Genomic DNA, 18,799 nt, shown 5'->3' on the forward strand with positions numbered 1-18,799 from the left:
CCTACTCCTAGTCCTCACCCTACTCCTCCCCCTATTCCTACTCCTCCCCGACTATATTCCCTCTTTACTCTACCCCTACTCTACACACCCTCTATCTATCTCAGTAACTGAGACCGAATTGGCCAGATTCGGTTTCAGTTACTAAGGTGGTGACTGGATTTGAACCAGGACACTCCTACAAGTTATTCTACAGATATCAGTCAATTTATCCACTGCCCCAATTTACCGGGGACTAGACGTTAGTGGGAATCGAACCCAGTGGGTTGAACTGGATTTGAACCAGCACACTCCTACAAGTTATTCTACGGATATCAGTCAATTTATCCGGGGAAACTTCACTCAAGTGGGAATCGAACCCACTCAAGTGAAGTCAAGCCATGTTATTGGACAGACGCTCTACCAGTTGAGCTATGCTGTCGGCTGAGAGTTACAGGTTTCCTGGTGCTTATAACTTGTTTTCTAGAAGTTAGTCTGCAAAGGGAAGCATCACTAAGGATATCAGTCAATCTATCCGTTGCCCCAAGATACCGGGGAAACTTCACTCGAGTGGGAATCGAACCCACTCAAGTGAAGTGAAGCCATGTTATTGGACAGACGCTCTACCAGTTGAGCTATGCTGTCGGCTGAGAGTTACAGGTTTCCTGGTGCTTATAACTTGTTTTCTAGAAGTTAGTCTGCAAAGGGAAGCATCACTAAGGATATCAGTCAATTTATCCGTTGCCCCAAGATACCGGGGAAACTTCACTCGAGTGGGAATCGAACTCACTCAAGTGAAGTCAAGCCATGTTATTGGACAGACGCTCTACCAGTTGAGCTATGCTGTCGGCTGAGAGTTACAGGTTTCCTGGTGCTTATAACTTGTTTTCTAGAAGTTAGTCTGCAAAGGGAAGCATCACTAAGGATATCAGTCAATTTATCCGTTGCCCCAAGATACCGGGGAAACTTCACTCGAGTGGGAATCGAACCCACTCAAGTGAAGTGAAGCCATATTATTGGACAGACGCTCTACCAGTTGAGCTATGCTGTCGGCTGAGAGTTACAGGTTTCCTGGTGGTTATAACTTGTTTTCTAGAAGTTAGTCTGCAAAGGGAAGCATCACTAAGGATATCAGTCAATTTATCCGTTGCCCCAAGATACCGGGGAAACTTCACTCGAGTGGGAATCGAACTCACTCAAGTGAAGTCAAGCCATGTTATTGGACAGACGCTCTACCAGTTGAGCTATGCTGTCGGCTGAGAGTTACAGGTTTCCTGGTGCTTATAACTTGTTTTCTAGAAGTTAGTCTGCAAAGGGAAGCATCACTAAGGATATCAGTCAATTTATCCGTTGCCCCAAGATACCGGGGAAACTTCACTCGAGTGGGAATCGAACCCACTCAAGTGAAGTCAAGTCATGTTATTGGACAGACGCTCTACCAGTTGAGCTATGCTGTTGGCTGAGAGTTACAGGTTTCCTGGTGCTTTTAACTTGTTTTTCTAGAAGTTAGTCTGCAAAGGAAAGCATCACAGTAAAGACACCAGTGGGATTTGAACTCATGGCCTCTGGATCATGTATACTGCGTCTCAACCCATTGAGCTAACAGTTGGATGACAAATACAGCCTTCCTGGTGGTTTTCACTTGATCTTCTGGAAGCCAGTCTGCAAAGGAAAGACTCATAGGAAAGACATCAATGGGATTTGAACTCATGGCTTCTGGATCATGAATACTGCGTCTCAACCCATTGAGCTAACAGATGGCTGTCAAGTACAGCCTTCCTGGTGCTTTGACTTGAACAACAAACAAGACAAATAACTTTAAAATGTGTTACAGCATAAATATAAATCTTTTTCATGGGGGGCCCTGACACTACATCTTTTCACATTGGGGTCCACTGCCCAAATACATGTCAATTTGGGGGGTTGACAACAAAACGTTTTAGAACCACAGATTACAAGGAAACAGCTGTAGGTGAATTGATAAGAGTCACTGACTAGTAAGCTGCAGGTAACAGGTTCAAGCCTCAGCCACAGCAGCAAGTCAGGATGTCAAATCAAATAGGTACTATTAGGAGTGAAATGGTTGTGTTTCTTCACCCCAACTTTACATGACAGCAGTTTTATATATGTTTACATGTACGTTATTTTCAGTGATGAAGACAAACCGCACAGACGTTCACTGTACTTTAGTACATTTTGTAAACTTATGACTCTGAGTGGAGTATAGCCTGACTTAAACAAACAAATAACAACTTAGTATAGTCAGACTTTTTTTTACACAACTTACATTTTGTAAAGCTTGACTCTGACTCAGTATAGTCAGACTTTTGTTTCCTTTCATTTTCTGACATGATGTTAATCAGAGTGCCATAGCTGAGTGGTTAGTGGGCCTGCCTGGTGAACCAGAGGTCCTGGATGTCCTGGGTACGATTCCAGGTCAGGTCAACAATGTGGCAATCTTAGAGTGATTTGAGGCTGTTGGTTGTTAAAGTGCAGAGGACACATTTCACGTATGTGCCTAACAGTATATACTTAGCGAGCACACTGATGTTATTGTCACTACGTATTCGGCCCGTTTTTTGACCCCTAACTAGTCCTTCATACTTTTAGCTACAAACTCCGTTCCAACTCTACAACGTTCGGCCTACTTAGGACATATCGGCTACCATTTGAATTTAAGAGAATACCGTAGAGCTTTAGAAGATTTAAAACCTCTAGAACCGTAAACCTTTAAAACCTTTTCCCCCCTGTTCTGAATTCCCATAGACGTGTTTAATATCGCGTCATATAAGAACTGTGTTCCAAACATAAACAAATGACCCCGGCAGTTGTACTCTTATGGATATGAAGCATCAACTGACGGTGAGGAAACGCTAATGTTACTTCTGTCGAATTAGTTAAATTTGCCAGAAACGGACTGTTTCAAATATGAGTGACTGACTATCATAAACGATGCAGAGGCTCCTCCCTGACAATATCGCCGAGGCAGTTTGTTTATTTTTGGACCACAATTCTTATGAGACGATTCTATGATGACCAATGTTATTCTCCATAGGGAAATTACTTTACGACCCAGGGGATGGACGAGTGACGTCAGGACTTCTGTACTCTGGGTTAACATGTGCATGTACAAACTGGATGTATCCACTAGAGGGCAGTGTTGCCCTTCCACCTCGGTCCGGTATGCCTCTCGGTCGGTCGGAAGGAACGATCGATTATAACAATTGGGGGTTAGGGAAACGAGCTTGACCTTTTCATCTTCAGGGGACAACAGGAATGGAACAGATGTTTTCACATATACAGTATATTACTTTATTCACACTGTGCAATGAGAGGTCATTTTTGAACGTCCCATTTTGGTCCCTGGAGGGTGCAGAATGAAAGTTTTAATTGCGTCTTTGTCTGACGTCTTCTGAACGTCCAAACCTCTACATAGGGGCTTATTCTAGTCCAAATGTGCTCATCTTTTCTACGTCAAATTTAGACTAATTATAGACATCTTTTGTACACTTCTTCTAGGCTCGGTGCATAACTGTAATCCCCATTTCCTGTTCATTTTCCTGTAGCTTTAACATAGTAGTTAACATGCTGCTAAGCTAATCAAACAAAGCTACAGGAAAATGAACAGGATCAAATGGTTATGCCACCTTCTGAAAACTGGGAATACAGTACACAGAGGTTTACAAATAAATCACAATTCAATACACACTTATTTCCTTATTATCTCTTTATTCTTCTTGTGAATACACAGCTGCGCAAACAAATGTTCCACAATTACAGTATTCCACAAATATTCCATATGATTGTGGAATATTTGTGGACTGGTACTAGACCCCCTGAAATGGAATCTAGTTCATAGGACCACAATGGAAACAAGTCCCCAGGACTTGTGTTATCCTTTTAGCCTTAACGTACCTCATGACGTTTACCTTTCTGACTAATTAAGTATTCAAACAAACAGCAGATCAAGCCAGCTTTGAATTATTTTTGACAGAACAGAAGCGGGACAGCCACTTAACTCCCACAATGTTGTTCCATGCAGTCTAGCTCAAGACTGAATACAGAAGGTCATACAGAAGGACACACACACACACACACACACACACACACACACACACACACACACACACACACACACACACACACACACACACACACACACACACACACACACACACACACACACACACACACACACACACACACACACACACACACACACACACACACACACACACACACACACAGCAGTCAATAGGGCTGATTAAACTTGATCCATAACAGTTAACTTCTCTTTTTTTTTGTACACGTCAGAATCAGAATCAGGTTTATTGTCACATCACAGGTTTACAAGGTACAAAAGTGGGTGAAATTCGTTTTTGTACATCGTTCCCATCGCAACGTTAATTTCCATAGAAAGAAGAGGGGGGGGGGGGGGGAGAAGAGGGGTGGGGGCAAGTGGGAAGGAGATCAAACAAGAGAACAACAGAAGGCCAAACAAGTTATCTATATATTTACAAAGTACCAGAGATAATAAAAACTAAGGTGCCTGAGCATAGCAGCAATGTATGTATACTGTGCATGATATACTTATGGACGTTAAGGTGCTTAGAGAAAAAGAGCACAATTTAAAAAAAGACAAAAAAGTCAGTGCGTTATACATGGGATTAAGGTGCAAAAGGTCAGTGCGTGTCCACCTAGGGTGGACTGACCCTGGTATAATCCGCAAGTAGCTCCATGAGGGAGAGCAACAAAAAAGTCATTTGTACCTGGTGTAGTCCACAGGTATGTCCGAGGGGGGCTAAGTCCAAGTCAAGTCCAAGTCCACGTCACTAGTCGAATGAAAATAAAATAATAATAAAACATAATAGCACAGCCTACTTTGCAGGGACACCCTTTTTGCTTGGGCCGGTTCCACAACAACTGAAAAATATTAAACAAGTGCTGTACTGAATAGCCAGTGAGCTACCAGGGTAAGGTCCAACCAGAGCTACTTCGTTGAACAGAACACAAGTTCAAATTACACAATACTGTACAATACTGTGACACTAAGATCCCCCACAATGGACAGTGAAAGTTCAAGTTAAATCAGTCCTGAGTGCCTGCTGTGTGTCCTCCGCCTCCCCTTCTCGCTGGAGCATGCTTGAGGTGGTCTGCGGCATGCTGCCTTATGAGGTCCTCTGTGGCTTCTGGGTCGAATTTCATGACTGCATCTGCATGGTAGAAAAAGACAATAAAAAATGTGCAACGGCAACATGCTGTTCTAGTCCCTATCTGACATAATACACAGCTCGATTGAACTCCTGCCATCTGGTAGGAGGTTCAAGAGCTCAGGGGGAAGCACCAGCAGGTCATCCAACAGCTGCCCCAAAGCATCAGAACCCTGAACCCATGCTCGCCATGTATTGCCCCCAAAACCAACACCTTGAAAGATGGATTGCACTTTGAATGCATCAGCACTTTTTACCAATGTTGTCTGCTCTTTACTTTTTAATGTTTGCCTCTTTTTAATGTGCACCATGAGTTGTGGAGAATGGTATTTTGCTCCCCTGTTTGCCTAGTGTGTATTGTGGAAGTGACAATAAAACTGATTGTGAGTCTCCATATTGACATGCAAAAATGCTTGTACATCCACAACTAGTTTAATACAAAGCCATCTCCCGTCTACACCTAACCACCAGTTATTTAAAATGTTATAGCAACGGTAACGGTAGACAGTTGGCATTGTATTTTTTTATGTCAACAGGGAAGGACATGTTTTACCCAATTACATTTAGATTTGTCCTTGGTCAACGTGAAATATGGGCTTACCTTGTATTGCGCTGAAAGTCGCAGTCTTCTCTTTTTCCCCCTTCATGTCCAACTGTGCCATCAGACTGTTACTGAAGAGCCTTAAGAAAAACAAATTACATTTAATAATGTAGTAGGATTAGGATTTATTGTAAAACATGGTATAAACCCTTTATACTACTAATTTTCACTTAATGTTCAACCATTATGTCATTGACATGACATAACAGAGGATTCAGGTGTTAAGCTAAAAAAAAAAAGGCAAATTAATGGAAACATGCAGTCAGGCGCTCGTCTAGAAGAATTAACCAAATAAGTGTTCAGACATTGAAAATCACAGCGCACCCAAACATCACACAGGGGTTAATTCATAGTGTATGTTGAAACATACCTGTCAAGAACTTTGTGGACACCGTCCTTAACGTCCTTCCCTCTATAACGGGAATGTTGCAGCACCTGTTGGAATAAGTTCATGAAAACTTTCACTGACATATCCCAGAGGAACGTAAAAAGTGTGCGAGTGCATCTTATGCTGTTCATTACTTCCAGACTCTTGAAAAGCCTACCAGGGTATTAAAAGCTTGGACATCACTGAGGAGTTGCTCCTCTCTCTGGAAGTCCTCCATTCTCTCAACATGACTGGCCGCTGAAGAGGCAGGTTCTTTAATGAATATTGATATGGTCAGGACTTTCTTCTGGTATACTGAAAAATAAGTAAGTGTACATTAACACAGTGAAATGTTATAGACACCACCCTACAATGATACAAAACACTGATATAATTGAAGAGCAGTTTTTGTGTCCCGATAGGAGAGGAGACAGAGAGAACAGTAAAGGAAGAAAGGAGAGAATGGGCAGAAGAGAGAAGGGTTGCAAATTAAGTGTCCCCCAGTTTTTTGGGGGTCTTCATTGAAATAGCTCAGAACTTACCTTGTGTTGGCAATGGGAATGCCCATGTTGGCCTCTCAGTCGCTGCATAGCACCTGTAATAAGAACAAAAGTACATTTTAGTAATTACAAAGTGATATTTTTGCATTAAAACTTTCCAAGACAGATGACTATACATTAGATGAGAAATAATAAATATGTCATATTGTAACAATTAGGGGTGCACGATACTACTTGCTGAATTGTAAAGGTTTTGATTACTTGGGGCCTTTGGACAACTCACCATGCCTGACCGTGTCCCTGGATCTGTCATGTCTGGACCTGACCGTGTTCCTCGACCCATCACTGCGGTGGGACCTGTCATCATGTCTGGAGCTGACAGAGTGCCTCCGAGCTGTTGCTGTACCTGGAGTCGTGGCTGGTCCTGGACCTGATGCTGTGCCGGTATCTGACACTGTGTCTGGAGCCATCACTGTGCCTGATGGCTGGAGCCATCACTAAAGACTTAATACTTGGACATAATACTACTACAATACCATGTCACACTGAAAAAGACTACCCCTACTGGTTGGTCTTAGATGTTGACAATCACACATCTCCTCTGATACACATAGTTCAACACATTGAGCCTGTAACTACTTACTCATTGCTTGTGAATTAGGTATGGTAATGATTTCTTTAGTATGCACAACATGTAACACCTTGTACTGACTGTACTTAAAATGTGTTGGTGCAATGGAGAAAGTGAATACTCACGGGGTGTGGACATTTCTCCGCTCCGAGGTGCTACACTTGCATGTCGGGAGCCTGGAAAAGACAAAGAATGTTCTTAGATACCAAATATTGATTTGTAAACAAAAGGTGACTGCTTAAATGTGCTTCATACTCACTGTGTGTAGACATTTCCCTGTGCCAAGACCCCTCAGCATGCTCCAACTCGACAGACATGGTGTCCACCACGACATCCACCAGGCCATCCAGGGCTTGATTTTCAGAGTCTGAAACATAACAATCAGCTTGTAACTGATTTCATGTTGTGTGTACCCAATACATCATTATCATATTTCATAAATTGACATCAATACTCAACAAGCATTGAGTAACACATTGTTGTCCTGGCTGGACTGCAACTTCCTTGGTGCGATAGGAAAAAGGGCACCTATACGGCTGCAATATAAAGTAAAAAATAAACATATCCATATCTAAAATAGACAGCCTTATTAAAGCATTTGATTGTCATTTTTGACATTGGACTTATAAATTGATTATAGAAGAAAGTTACCCATAATGCTCCAAAATGTCATATAAAACATGAATGGTCTACAACGTGAGGCCCAGTTTCTGTTAACACATTTCATATTTAGAAGTTACTTGAGAAACCTATGAACTCTACATCAGTCATCATCTTGTCTTTTAATAGGTTTCCTCTTCCCTCTTATCACCACATCCACATCCTCCTCTTCCTCCTCTGCTTGGCTGGTCAGGTTGTAGTTGTCACATTCACAAGCTTTAACTAGAAGTTATACAATTCAACTGTAAACATTGATTCAACTATTTGTACTTGAATTATTGAGTAAATGATCCAAACCTGCCTGAAGTCATCATTATCTTGACTAACTGGGAAGTCAGCCAGTCCTCCTGGGGGTCCTTTCTCATCTTGTAAGTTGTGTTTGTTTGGCATTTGGCCATCTAATGGTTCCCTTACCCCTGTCGATCCAATTATTAGGAATTGTACCCTCTGTCTCCTTTCCATCCTCCAACCACACATCCCTGGCATACATGACCTGAAAAAGACAGCACAAACATGTTAGTGCAATATCAGAAAATAAATTATGTGAACCATAGTCAATAAATCACCGGGCAAGTGGTCATGTTAGTAGAGGGCAAAGAACTAGAGGCGGCCGGATTGAAAATGCTACGATTCTCATTAGAAGCAACATGGAGGGATGAGAACAGAAATGACTACATTTGAGTATAAGCCCAGGTTAGAAGGTTAGACGATAAAGCAAGAGAGGTGGATAAAGCGAGAGGTGAGGTAGAGATGGTTTATCTGCGGCGGAGGGAGAAGGATGCTGAAACGCAAGACAAATAGCAGATTTAGGGTGTACTGAGAGAAACAAGCAGTTGATGATCGAGGAAGGTGCAGCCGTGATGGGAACTAGCTGAAAGAAAAAGAAAATGTAACCTTTAATATTGCTGTTCCAGACCATGGCGAAAGGGTATGAGGACATAACCACCAACGTTTCTTGTGGGAGGCAAGCCACCTTGCGGAACAGATCCGTTTCACGCAGTAGTCCATCTTTCATCCTACCCTGACTTGGCTTCCATTTCCTTGCTTGTTCTTTCACTGAAGTCCTGATTGTTTTTCTGGATATATGATATGATTGACAGCCGCAGCAGTGCAGCCAGTCTCATCCCTGACATTGCTGTCTCCTATCAAGGGACCATAGATGACCCACCCCTAGATGACCCAGGGTCCTCACAGCATATGGTCCATCTGCCTGGCTGTTAACCACCTCCAAAAGGTTCCAATAACTTTGAAGCATTTCTGCCGATCAGTAGGTCAACACCAGAGTCAGTTTCTTGCAGTTTGATGTGTTTCAAATAAGGCCATGGTGACAAGCCCTGTTGTTTTTGGAATATTGTGTTGTGAGACAGGCATGGTTTTATGAGTGAACACATTAGGGAGTTGTATGAAATCATTTTTGTCCAACTTGGCTATTTCCAAACCTGAGATATGGTGACTGGTCTCAGGCTTCACTTGGTTCATTGTGCGGAGAAGAATATTTTTTTTTTGTCCGGTAATGTTTAGCCTTCTCATTAAGTTTTCAGTGCAGAATGTGGATGTGCTTGCATGGTCCAAAAATGCATATGTTTGCAACACTGTCTCCCTGTGGCTCTTCACTTGAACGGGTACTATGGAAAAGATGGAGGTTTCATCACCGGCCCCAATATGACCACATGTGTGAGGTGAGACGACAGCATTGTTTCCTATTGATTTCTTTTCTGTTTCTTCAATGTGGAGTATATCAGGATGGTTTTGTTCACACGTATCACAGGTTAAACAACTTGTGCAGTCTCTGCTTAAGTGTCCTCATTTCAAACTTCTCTCTGTGTCTTCTCTCTTTCATCTGTGGACACCGCTCCAATGTGTGACCACTTTTATTGCAGAAAAGACAATAATTATGATAGCTGATGAAGACACTTCTTTCCACTCCATTTGACTGTTTCTATGGGTGTTACTGTTGTGGCAAAACTGCTTCTTGGAATGTCTCTTGTGTCTCTACAAATATCACCTGCAGGGGGTGTAGTGTGAGTGACATGACCTTGAACATTCTTTTTCCCATGAAGCTGTACATTTTCAGTTTGCACATTTTGATTTATTATATTTTCGGTTTGAACATTTTGCCTGGGGAGAGAGTATTGCATTAGAGTTGTCAGGTAATGAGCTTTGGCAGATTTTTCATGAAGTGGTTGTTTTGGTCTCACAACCTGTGGCTGGGAGGGAGGCTTTGTGGTTTCCATCGTTTCCTTTTTGTGGAGTTTGATCAGGTAGGTATGTATTTGCATTTGGGTTGAATGGGGTTGTTTCCTTTGAGTTTGTCCCACTTGACACTCTTGATGAGTTCCTTGGCCCATGGTTTCCAGTACATGGGCCTTTGCATTTGCTGCTGCCAGCTGAGTCTCCATTTCCAGTTGCTCCTTTTGCATTCCGAGTTGTTCCTGTTATGCTTCAATTTCCTGTTTTTTTGTGTAAGGCAGCCACCTGTTCCATGAGAGCAGCCTTTTCAGCCTGAGCTATGATGAGCAGATGAAGTTGAAGATGCTTTTGATGGAGTGGATTTGTGTGTGGATTTTGATACATTTGATATACTATCATGGGGTCCAATGTCATCAGAATGTACAGTAATCAACATTTCACTTTCAGCAGTGACCGGTGTTTGTGGCTCCTTTTCAACAGTGACATGTATTGGTAGTTCCTTCTGAACAATGACATGCATTTGCTGTTTCACCTCTGATAGCCACAGGTGTACATCCTGTACAAAACCTTCCAGAATATACATTTTTGGTTGAAACCATGCATTTTGCCTTGCAATTTCCTCCTCTGGTAATGGCAAAACCACCAATGATGAATGACTTTCCCTTGCTTCATCACACAGTTTAATTAATCTGAAGATCACTGCAAATCAACAGCGAGACAAAATTAAACATATTACAAACATAAACAAACAAACAGATATTACAATACATTACAAACAGAAGTGATACTCAGGCGTCTTCTTCTTTCATGTGTCATCATCAGATGTCCAGCTCCAATGACGTGCAGCCACGCCCTCGTCTCAGGTCCCACATCAAAGAGACCGGCCTCCGATGGTGGCCTTTACGTACACATCATGATTTGATTTACACACATATAGTGTGTAAATCTGTATGTTTGTGTGTGTGTGTGTGTGTGTGTGTGTGTGTGTGTGTGTGTGTGTGTGTGTGTGTGTGTGTGTGTGTGTGTGTGTGTGTGTGTGTGTGTGTGTGTGTGTGGATTGTGTTGTTACCTTGCCATGATGTAACTCCAAAGGTCACTGAAAATCAACAGCGAGACAAAATGAAACATATATTAAAAACATTAACAAACAGATCATACATATATTACAATATATTAAAAACAGAAGTGATACTCTGGCGTCTTCCTTCTTTCGTGTGTCATCATCAGATGTCCAGCTCAATGACGTGCAGCCACGCCCTCGTCTCAAGTCCCACATCAAAGAGACCGGTGGTCTGTACAGGACACAGAGGTGATTATGTGATAGGCAGTCTAAGAAAGTCTTTACGTACACATCATGATTTGATTTACACACATATAGTGTGTAAATCTGTATGTTTGTGTGTGCGTGTGCGTGTGCGTGCGTGTGTGTGTGTGTGTGTGTGTGTGCGCGCGCATGTGTGTGTGCGTTCGTGTGCGTGTGTGGATTGTGTTGTTACCTTGTCATGATGTAACTCCAAAGGTCACTGAAAATCAACAGCGAGACAAAATGAAACTTATATTAAAAACATTAACAAACAGATCATACATATATTGCAATGTATTAAAAACAGAAGTGATACTCTGGCGTCTTCCTTCTTTCGTGTGTCATCATCAGATGTCCAGCTCAATGACGTGCAGCCACGCCCTCGTCTCAGGTCCCACATCAAAGAGACCGGCCTCTGATGGTGGTGCCTGCTGTGTGTCCTCCGCCTCCCCTTCTCGCTGGAGCATGCTTGAGGTGGTCTGCGGCATGCTGCCTTATGAGGTCCTCTGTGGCTTCTGGGTTGAATTTCATGACTGCATCTGCATAGTAGAAACAGACAATAAAACATGTGCAACGGCAACATGCTGTCCTAGTCCCTATCTGATATAATACACAGATCGATGTGTCAGGAAGGCCATGAGCATAACGACTGACTCGTCCCACCCTTCCCACCATCTTTGAACTCCTGCCATCTGGTAGGAGGTTCAAGAGCTCAAGGGGAAGCACCAGCAGGTCATCCAACAGCTGCCCCAAACCATCAGAACCCTGAACCCATGCCCGCCATATATTGCCCCCAAAACCAACATCTTGAAAGATGGATTGCACTTTGAATGCATCAGCACTTTTTACCAATGTTGTCTGCTCTCTACTTTTTAATATTCACCATGAGTTTGGAGAACGGTATTTTGCTCCCCTGTATGCCTAGTGTGTATTGTGGAAGTGGCAATAAAACGAGTGTGAGTCTCCATATTGACATGCAAAAATGTGTTGCTTGTACATCCACAACTAGTTTAATACAAAGCCATCTCCCTTCTACACCTAACCACCACAGTTATTTAAAATGTTATGATAGCCAACGGTAGACAGTTGGCATTGTATTTGTTTTATGTCAACAGGGAAGGACATGTTTTAACCTATTCAATTTAGAGATTGGCAGGTGCCAATTGTCTGTCATTGGTCAACATGAAATATGGGCTTACCTTGTATTGCTTTAAAAAGTATTAGACTTCTCCAAATCAGTCTTCTCTTTTTTTCCCCTTCCCCTTCATGTTCAACTGTGTTCAACTACTGAAGAAAAAAAAATGACATTTATGTTAATAATGTAGTAGGACTAGGATGTATTGTAAAACATGGTATAAACCCTTTATACTACTATTTTTCACTTAATGTTCAACCATTATGTCATTGACATGACATGTCTAAAATTGAAGAGCAGTTTTTGTGTCCCAATAGGAGAGGAGACAAGGACAGAGAGAACAGTAAAGGAAGAAAGTTGCAAATTAAAAGTGTCCCCCAGTTTTCTTGGCCAGTGTCCTGTCTTCATAGAAATAGCTCAGAACTTACCTTGTGTTGGCAATGCCCATGTTGGCCTCTCAGTCATCGCATAGCACCTGTAATAAGAACAAAAAGTATGTTTTAGAAATTACAAAGTGAGATTTTTGCATTAAAACTTTCCAAGACAGATGACTATAAATCGTACCCAGGAGAAATAATAAACCTGTCATATTGTAACTGATGGAGCTGTTTTTTCCTTATCACCCACACAAAGTACCAGACACTTTCATAAAAGGCGACAAAGAAAAACTAGACTCAGAACACAGGCAGCCATTGGATGTAGTGAAATATATTCAGACAATTCAGACAGAGAGACTGGGAAGGTTACAGTATCACAGGTATTGAAGGCATCATCGGTCGTGTCTCTCTCTCCTTAAACAGAGAAAGCACTGGATTTTAACAGCATCCGTTAACATAAACATATGACATCATAGGATGTGACATAGATGAGTTTCCGGGCGAAGGTGGACTTCTTGGATTGGATGAGAGTGATGATTACGTCGTCGTCAGATGAGGATGATGATGTTAGATGATGAAGATGATGATGATGGTGTGACCGTTTATCTTTGGACAAACAGCGTCCACATGTCTCAAACAACACGTTGACCTCGGCTCTGACCAGTCACTGGTCAGTGGTGACTTTGTGATACTGAAAGAAGGGTTAGCGTAGAAAAGATACGCTGAGATGAAGTGTTCTCAAAACATTCCATATTGACATAACTTGAGGAGCCAAGAGATAGCCACAGAAAGCCTGTAGCTAGTTTGACCTTGCATAGACAGAGAAATAGCAGAATAGAGTACATGACTGAATTTAGGCCAATATGACACCATTTATATTAATTTGACATTTTAAGCAGGTTTATGACCCTAGACACATTATGATAATCAAGATTAACTCTATCAGTAACAATTAGGGGTGCACGATACTACTTGTTGAATTTATAAAGGTTTTCATTACTTGGGGCCTTTGGACAACTCACCATGCCTGATGGTGTACCTGGATCTGTCATGTCTGGACCTGACCGTGTCCCTCGACCCATCACTGCGGTGGGACCGGTCATCATGTCTGGACCTGACAGAGTGCCTCGAGCCACTGCTGTTGCTGTACCTGGAGTCGTGGCTGGTCCTGGACCTGATGCTGTGCCGGTATCTGACACTGTGTCTGGAGCCATCACCGTGCCTGGACCTGATGCTGGATCTATCACTGTCTGGACCTAGAACATTTGTGGCCATTTCATTTCTGGACATAATACCACTACAATACCATGTTACACTGAAAGAGACTCACCCCTACTGGTTGGTCTTAGATGTTGACAATCACACATCTGCTCTTCTGACAGGTGGCCTTGACCAAGCTGTAGGAAATCACTAGGGCAGCGATAAGGGCTGGAGACCAACCAGTAGAAGTCAGTCGCTACTGATGCTGTGCCCTAAACTTACCTGGAGCGATAGCCAAGCCTTGGAGGACCTCTAGCTGCTTTTTGGTTTGCTTGTTGAGCTCTTGAAGAACACACATGTTCTTAGATTTAACATGGCTCCGTTAGTAAGCAAAAAGGTGACCTTTTAAAATGTGACGAATACTCACTGCGTGTGGAGGACGTTTCTCTGCTCCGAGGTGCTAGGCTTGCATGTCCAGAGCCTGGAAAAGACAAAGAATGTGCTTAGATTCCAAATATTGATTTGTAAAGAAAAAGGTGACTGTTTAAATGATATTTATACTCACTAGGTGTGAACGTTTCTCTGCTCCTAGGTGCTAAGCTTGCATGTCGAGACCCAGGAAAAGACAAAGAATGTGCTTAGATTCCAAATATCAATTTGTAAACAAAAAGGTAAATGTTTTAAGGAGACACACCATGAATTTAAAAAAAATATTTGATATTTAATATCATATGGTGTATGTCCCTCAAACCATTTTCAAAAGGTTTGAGCCTAAATCAACACTCAGATATACTCATCCCAAGTCAATTCTCTCAGGCTTATAAAGCACTTTCAGCTCCAATACCAAAACGTCCTGTTGGGCAGAGGGGTGCTGTACTGCGGTACTGAGCAATTCTGTCTGTCAAAATACATGGGCAGAAAGTTTGGTGATGTAAGCAAACTTGCCATTCTGAGATGGCCTGTTTAGACACGCCCATTCTGAAAATCTCTGAAATGAGAATGAATGACTGAATGTTAAAAAAAAAAAAATGTTTTGGGGTACAAGAGACACTGGGGAGCCCAAAAAATACCAAAAAAATAAAAGAAAGTGAAATTCATGGTGTGTCTCCTTTAAATGTGATGCATACTCACTGTGTGTAGACATTTCCATGCACCGCGATCCCTCAGCACGCTCCACCGGGCGAGGCAAGCCTGAAACACGTGATTGAGCCTGTAACTACTTACTCACTGCTTGTGAATTAGGTATGGTAATGCTTTTTTTTTAGTATACACAACATGTAACACCTGAATGTACTTTAAATTTGTTGGTGCAATGGAGAAAGGGTCGTGGACATTTCTCTGCTCCGAGGTGCTACACTTGCATGTCGGGAGCCTGGAAAAGATAAAGAATTTTCTTAGATACCAAATATTGATTTGTAAACAAAAGGTGACTGCTTAAAAGTGATACTCACAGTGTGTAGACATCCCTGTGCCGAGACCCCTCAGCATGATCCAACTCGACAGACATGGTGTCCACCACGACATCCACCAGGCCATCCAGGGCTGGATTTTCAGAGTCTGAAACAAAACAATCAGCTTATAACTGATTTCATTGTTGTGTGTACCCAATACATCAGTATCATATTTCATAAATTGACATCAATACTCAACAAGCGTTGAGTAACACATTGATGTCCTGGCTGGACTGCAACTTCCTTCGTGTGATAGTAAAGGTGGTCGCCTATACGGATGCACTATAAAGTAAAAATAAACATATCCATATTAAAAATAGACAGCCTTAAAGCATTTGATTGACATTTTTGACATTGGATTTATAAATTGGTTATTGAAAAAAGTTACAGATCAACATCAGATTCTGTTGAAGTACAAAACATGATATAAAACATGGTCTACAATGTGAGGCCCAGTTTCTGTTAACACATTTCACAGTTTCTGTTAACACAATTACTTGAGAAACGGATGAACTCTACATCAGTCATTTCTTTATGTAGTCTGGTGTGACCTCGTTCCACTGTTGTGGTTATTGTGTGTACCATGGTGTCCTTAAATGCTCTCATTTCATCCTGCATTTTGGTGTGATTTCGAGCACTCAGTGATTGTAATGTGTGAGTGAGGCTGTCTTTGACATCTCTCAGTGACTCTGTATTACGTTCTTGCTCTCTCTTTATTTGCTGGAAATTGATTTTGACCATTGTTTCCAGGTGGTGATGGGCAATACGCATTCCTTCCATAGCATCAGCCAGTTCCACCAATGTGGGTCCCGGTGCTATAGAAGAGGTTGGCCGCGACATTGCCGCAAATGTCCGTATCAATTAGACTGTAATTGATTGATTGTCCATCTGGCTCGTGGATTTTCTCCGGTTCATTGATTTGAATTATTTCACTCATTGCAGCAGAATGTCCATCCGGTTCATTGATCTGATTTATTTCACTTATTGCAGGTGAATTTCCATCCGATTCATGTATTTGAGGCTGGTTAGCTTGAGTTGACATTGTTTGAGGCTGATTTGTTTGAGGGTGGTGGGTTTGATACCAACACGGGTGTTGAGTTTCCATTTCATCAAAGTCCCGCAAGTTTCCATCATAATTTGCCATTTTGAAATTGCAAATGTTCCCTTTTCGATTGCGTTTGAATAAACAAAATTGTTATTTCCCACTGAGCTCGTTTGCACAGTTTTGCTTGTTTGTTCCTTTGTTGTTGAAAATGATCCGGTTTTGCATCCGGTTTTGCACCTCTCTGCTTGAGATTGAGGTCCTTTTAAACATCTGGGGTGCCACTTTTTGCAACGGTGTAACGGTTTAGCTTTGGATTTACTGTTTGGGGTGCCAGTTAGGCCAAAGCCTAACACCAATTTAGTCCAGTTTGGACAAAAAAACGCTTTTTTAAAAGCCAACCTTACACAGGATTTAAATGCACAATTAGTAGAACCAAATGAACCTTAAAACCTGAAACCAGGGATTGATTACCCACAAAAGAATACCTTCAACTCAATAAACAACAGAATGAATGAAATACACAGACACAAAAAACCTCAGTTGACTTTGTATTGTAAAATAATCACCAATCCAGTCCACAGTTTGTCCAATACCACACAGTTTAGCGTCAGTTCACAGAGAGTCGCTCACAACCCACTGTTCCTTCAAAACAGGTTATTCACAAATGTATTGAAACCTTGGTTAACCAAAAATAAATAAATAAAATAAAAAGACAAAATAAAAATGCCCCACGACCTTTACCGTGGTGGAATGAATGAGGCAACCAGTGGTATACCGTGTTTGTGTGAGAGAGGGGGGGGGGGGGGGGGGGGTGGCTCCAGGAATCCACTTTTTCCGGTCAGCCTGTGTGTTTTTCCGGTGTGCTTGTGTGCGGTTTGGATTGTGTAGTTACCTTGACATGATGTAACTCCAAAGTTCACTACAGATCAACAGCGAGACAAAATGAAACATATATTACAAACATAAACAAACAGATATTACATATATTACAACATATTACAAACAGAAGTGATACTCAGGCGTCTTCTTCTTTCGTGTGTCATCGTCAGATGTCCAGCTCAATGACGTGCAGCCACGCCCTCGTCTCAGGTCCCACATCAAAGACACCGGCCTCCGATGGTGGTCTGTACAGGACACAGAGGTGATTATGTGATCGGCAGTCTGCATAAGCATACTGTGCAGTCTGTCAGGCCCAAACTGTGGGAGGAGTAGTGCCATAGATATAGAAACCTAGATACCTCATTGGCCTCTGCAGTTCGTTGGAGCGACCTGTTTCGTATGGTGGCCGCCATACGTATGGCTCGTCTCCATTCAGGATGGTCCAGAGAAGTATAGCGTAGCTAATTCAAAGGAGAGGAAAACAAGTTGGAAAAAACAGTTAACAAAATAACATTAGATAACTCTGTATCAACAGCATTCCTTCAATAGTTCACCTGTAAACATCATAGGAGCGAACACGATGATAGTCATCATCAAAAGCCTCAGGGGGGATGAAGGCTAGAGAGTGCCTCCTTTGTCCCCTCTTGCAAGCAGTTTCCAAAACGCTGTGACTCTGTGTCCTATATTGGGCCAAGAAAGTGTAAAACTGAAACACATGAAATACAGAAAGCACATATTAACATAAAAATACAAACAGTATTTTCAGTAAAGTATGAAATAACAGGCAATACTGGAAGGTAAGTATGAAGTAAGTCATATGTACCATAAGCAGTTAGAATGTACTATGTATAAGGTAAGTATAAATGTTGAATATACAGGTACATTCAAAGTACAAAGAACACAAAAAAGTTGAACATATGTCACAACATGCCTCAATATCCATTGTCACAATGTTGGATGAGAAGCCTACTTACTTATTTTGCCACTCAAAGGGGTAGAACAAACTGATGGCTTTAGATTACTAACAACATTCCAAAATGATCTTTTCTTGTTGTTTACAGGTGAAAAGGGAATTCTGGTCACTTCCTGTAACATATATCCAGAAGCAGATAACAGTTGCAGCTCAACAACATAAACAGCACCCGCTGGAGACAGGGAGGCACTAACCACCAAAGAAGAAGGAACAACTATGCCCCTTGGAGGCAGTAAAGTAAAATAAGGAAAATATTCCATTACAGACACCGTAGAAAAGTCGAAATCTGTAATGAAATGAA

The sequence above is a fragment of the Gymnoscopelus microlampas genome (assembly GCF_963454915.1).
Source record: "Gymnoscopelus microlampas genome assembly, chromosome: 20".
Lineage (NCBI taxonomy): Eukaryota > Metazoa > Chordata > Actinopteri > Myctophiformes > Myctophidae > Gymnoscopelus > Gymnoscopelus microlampas.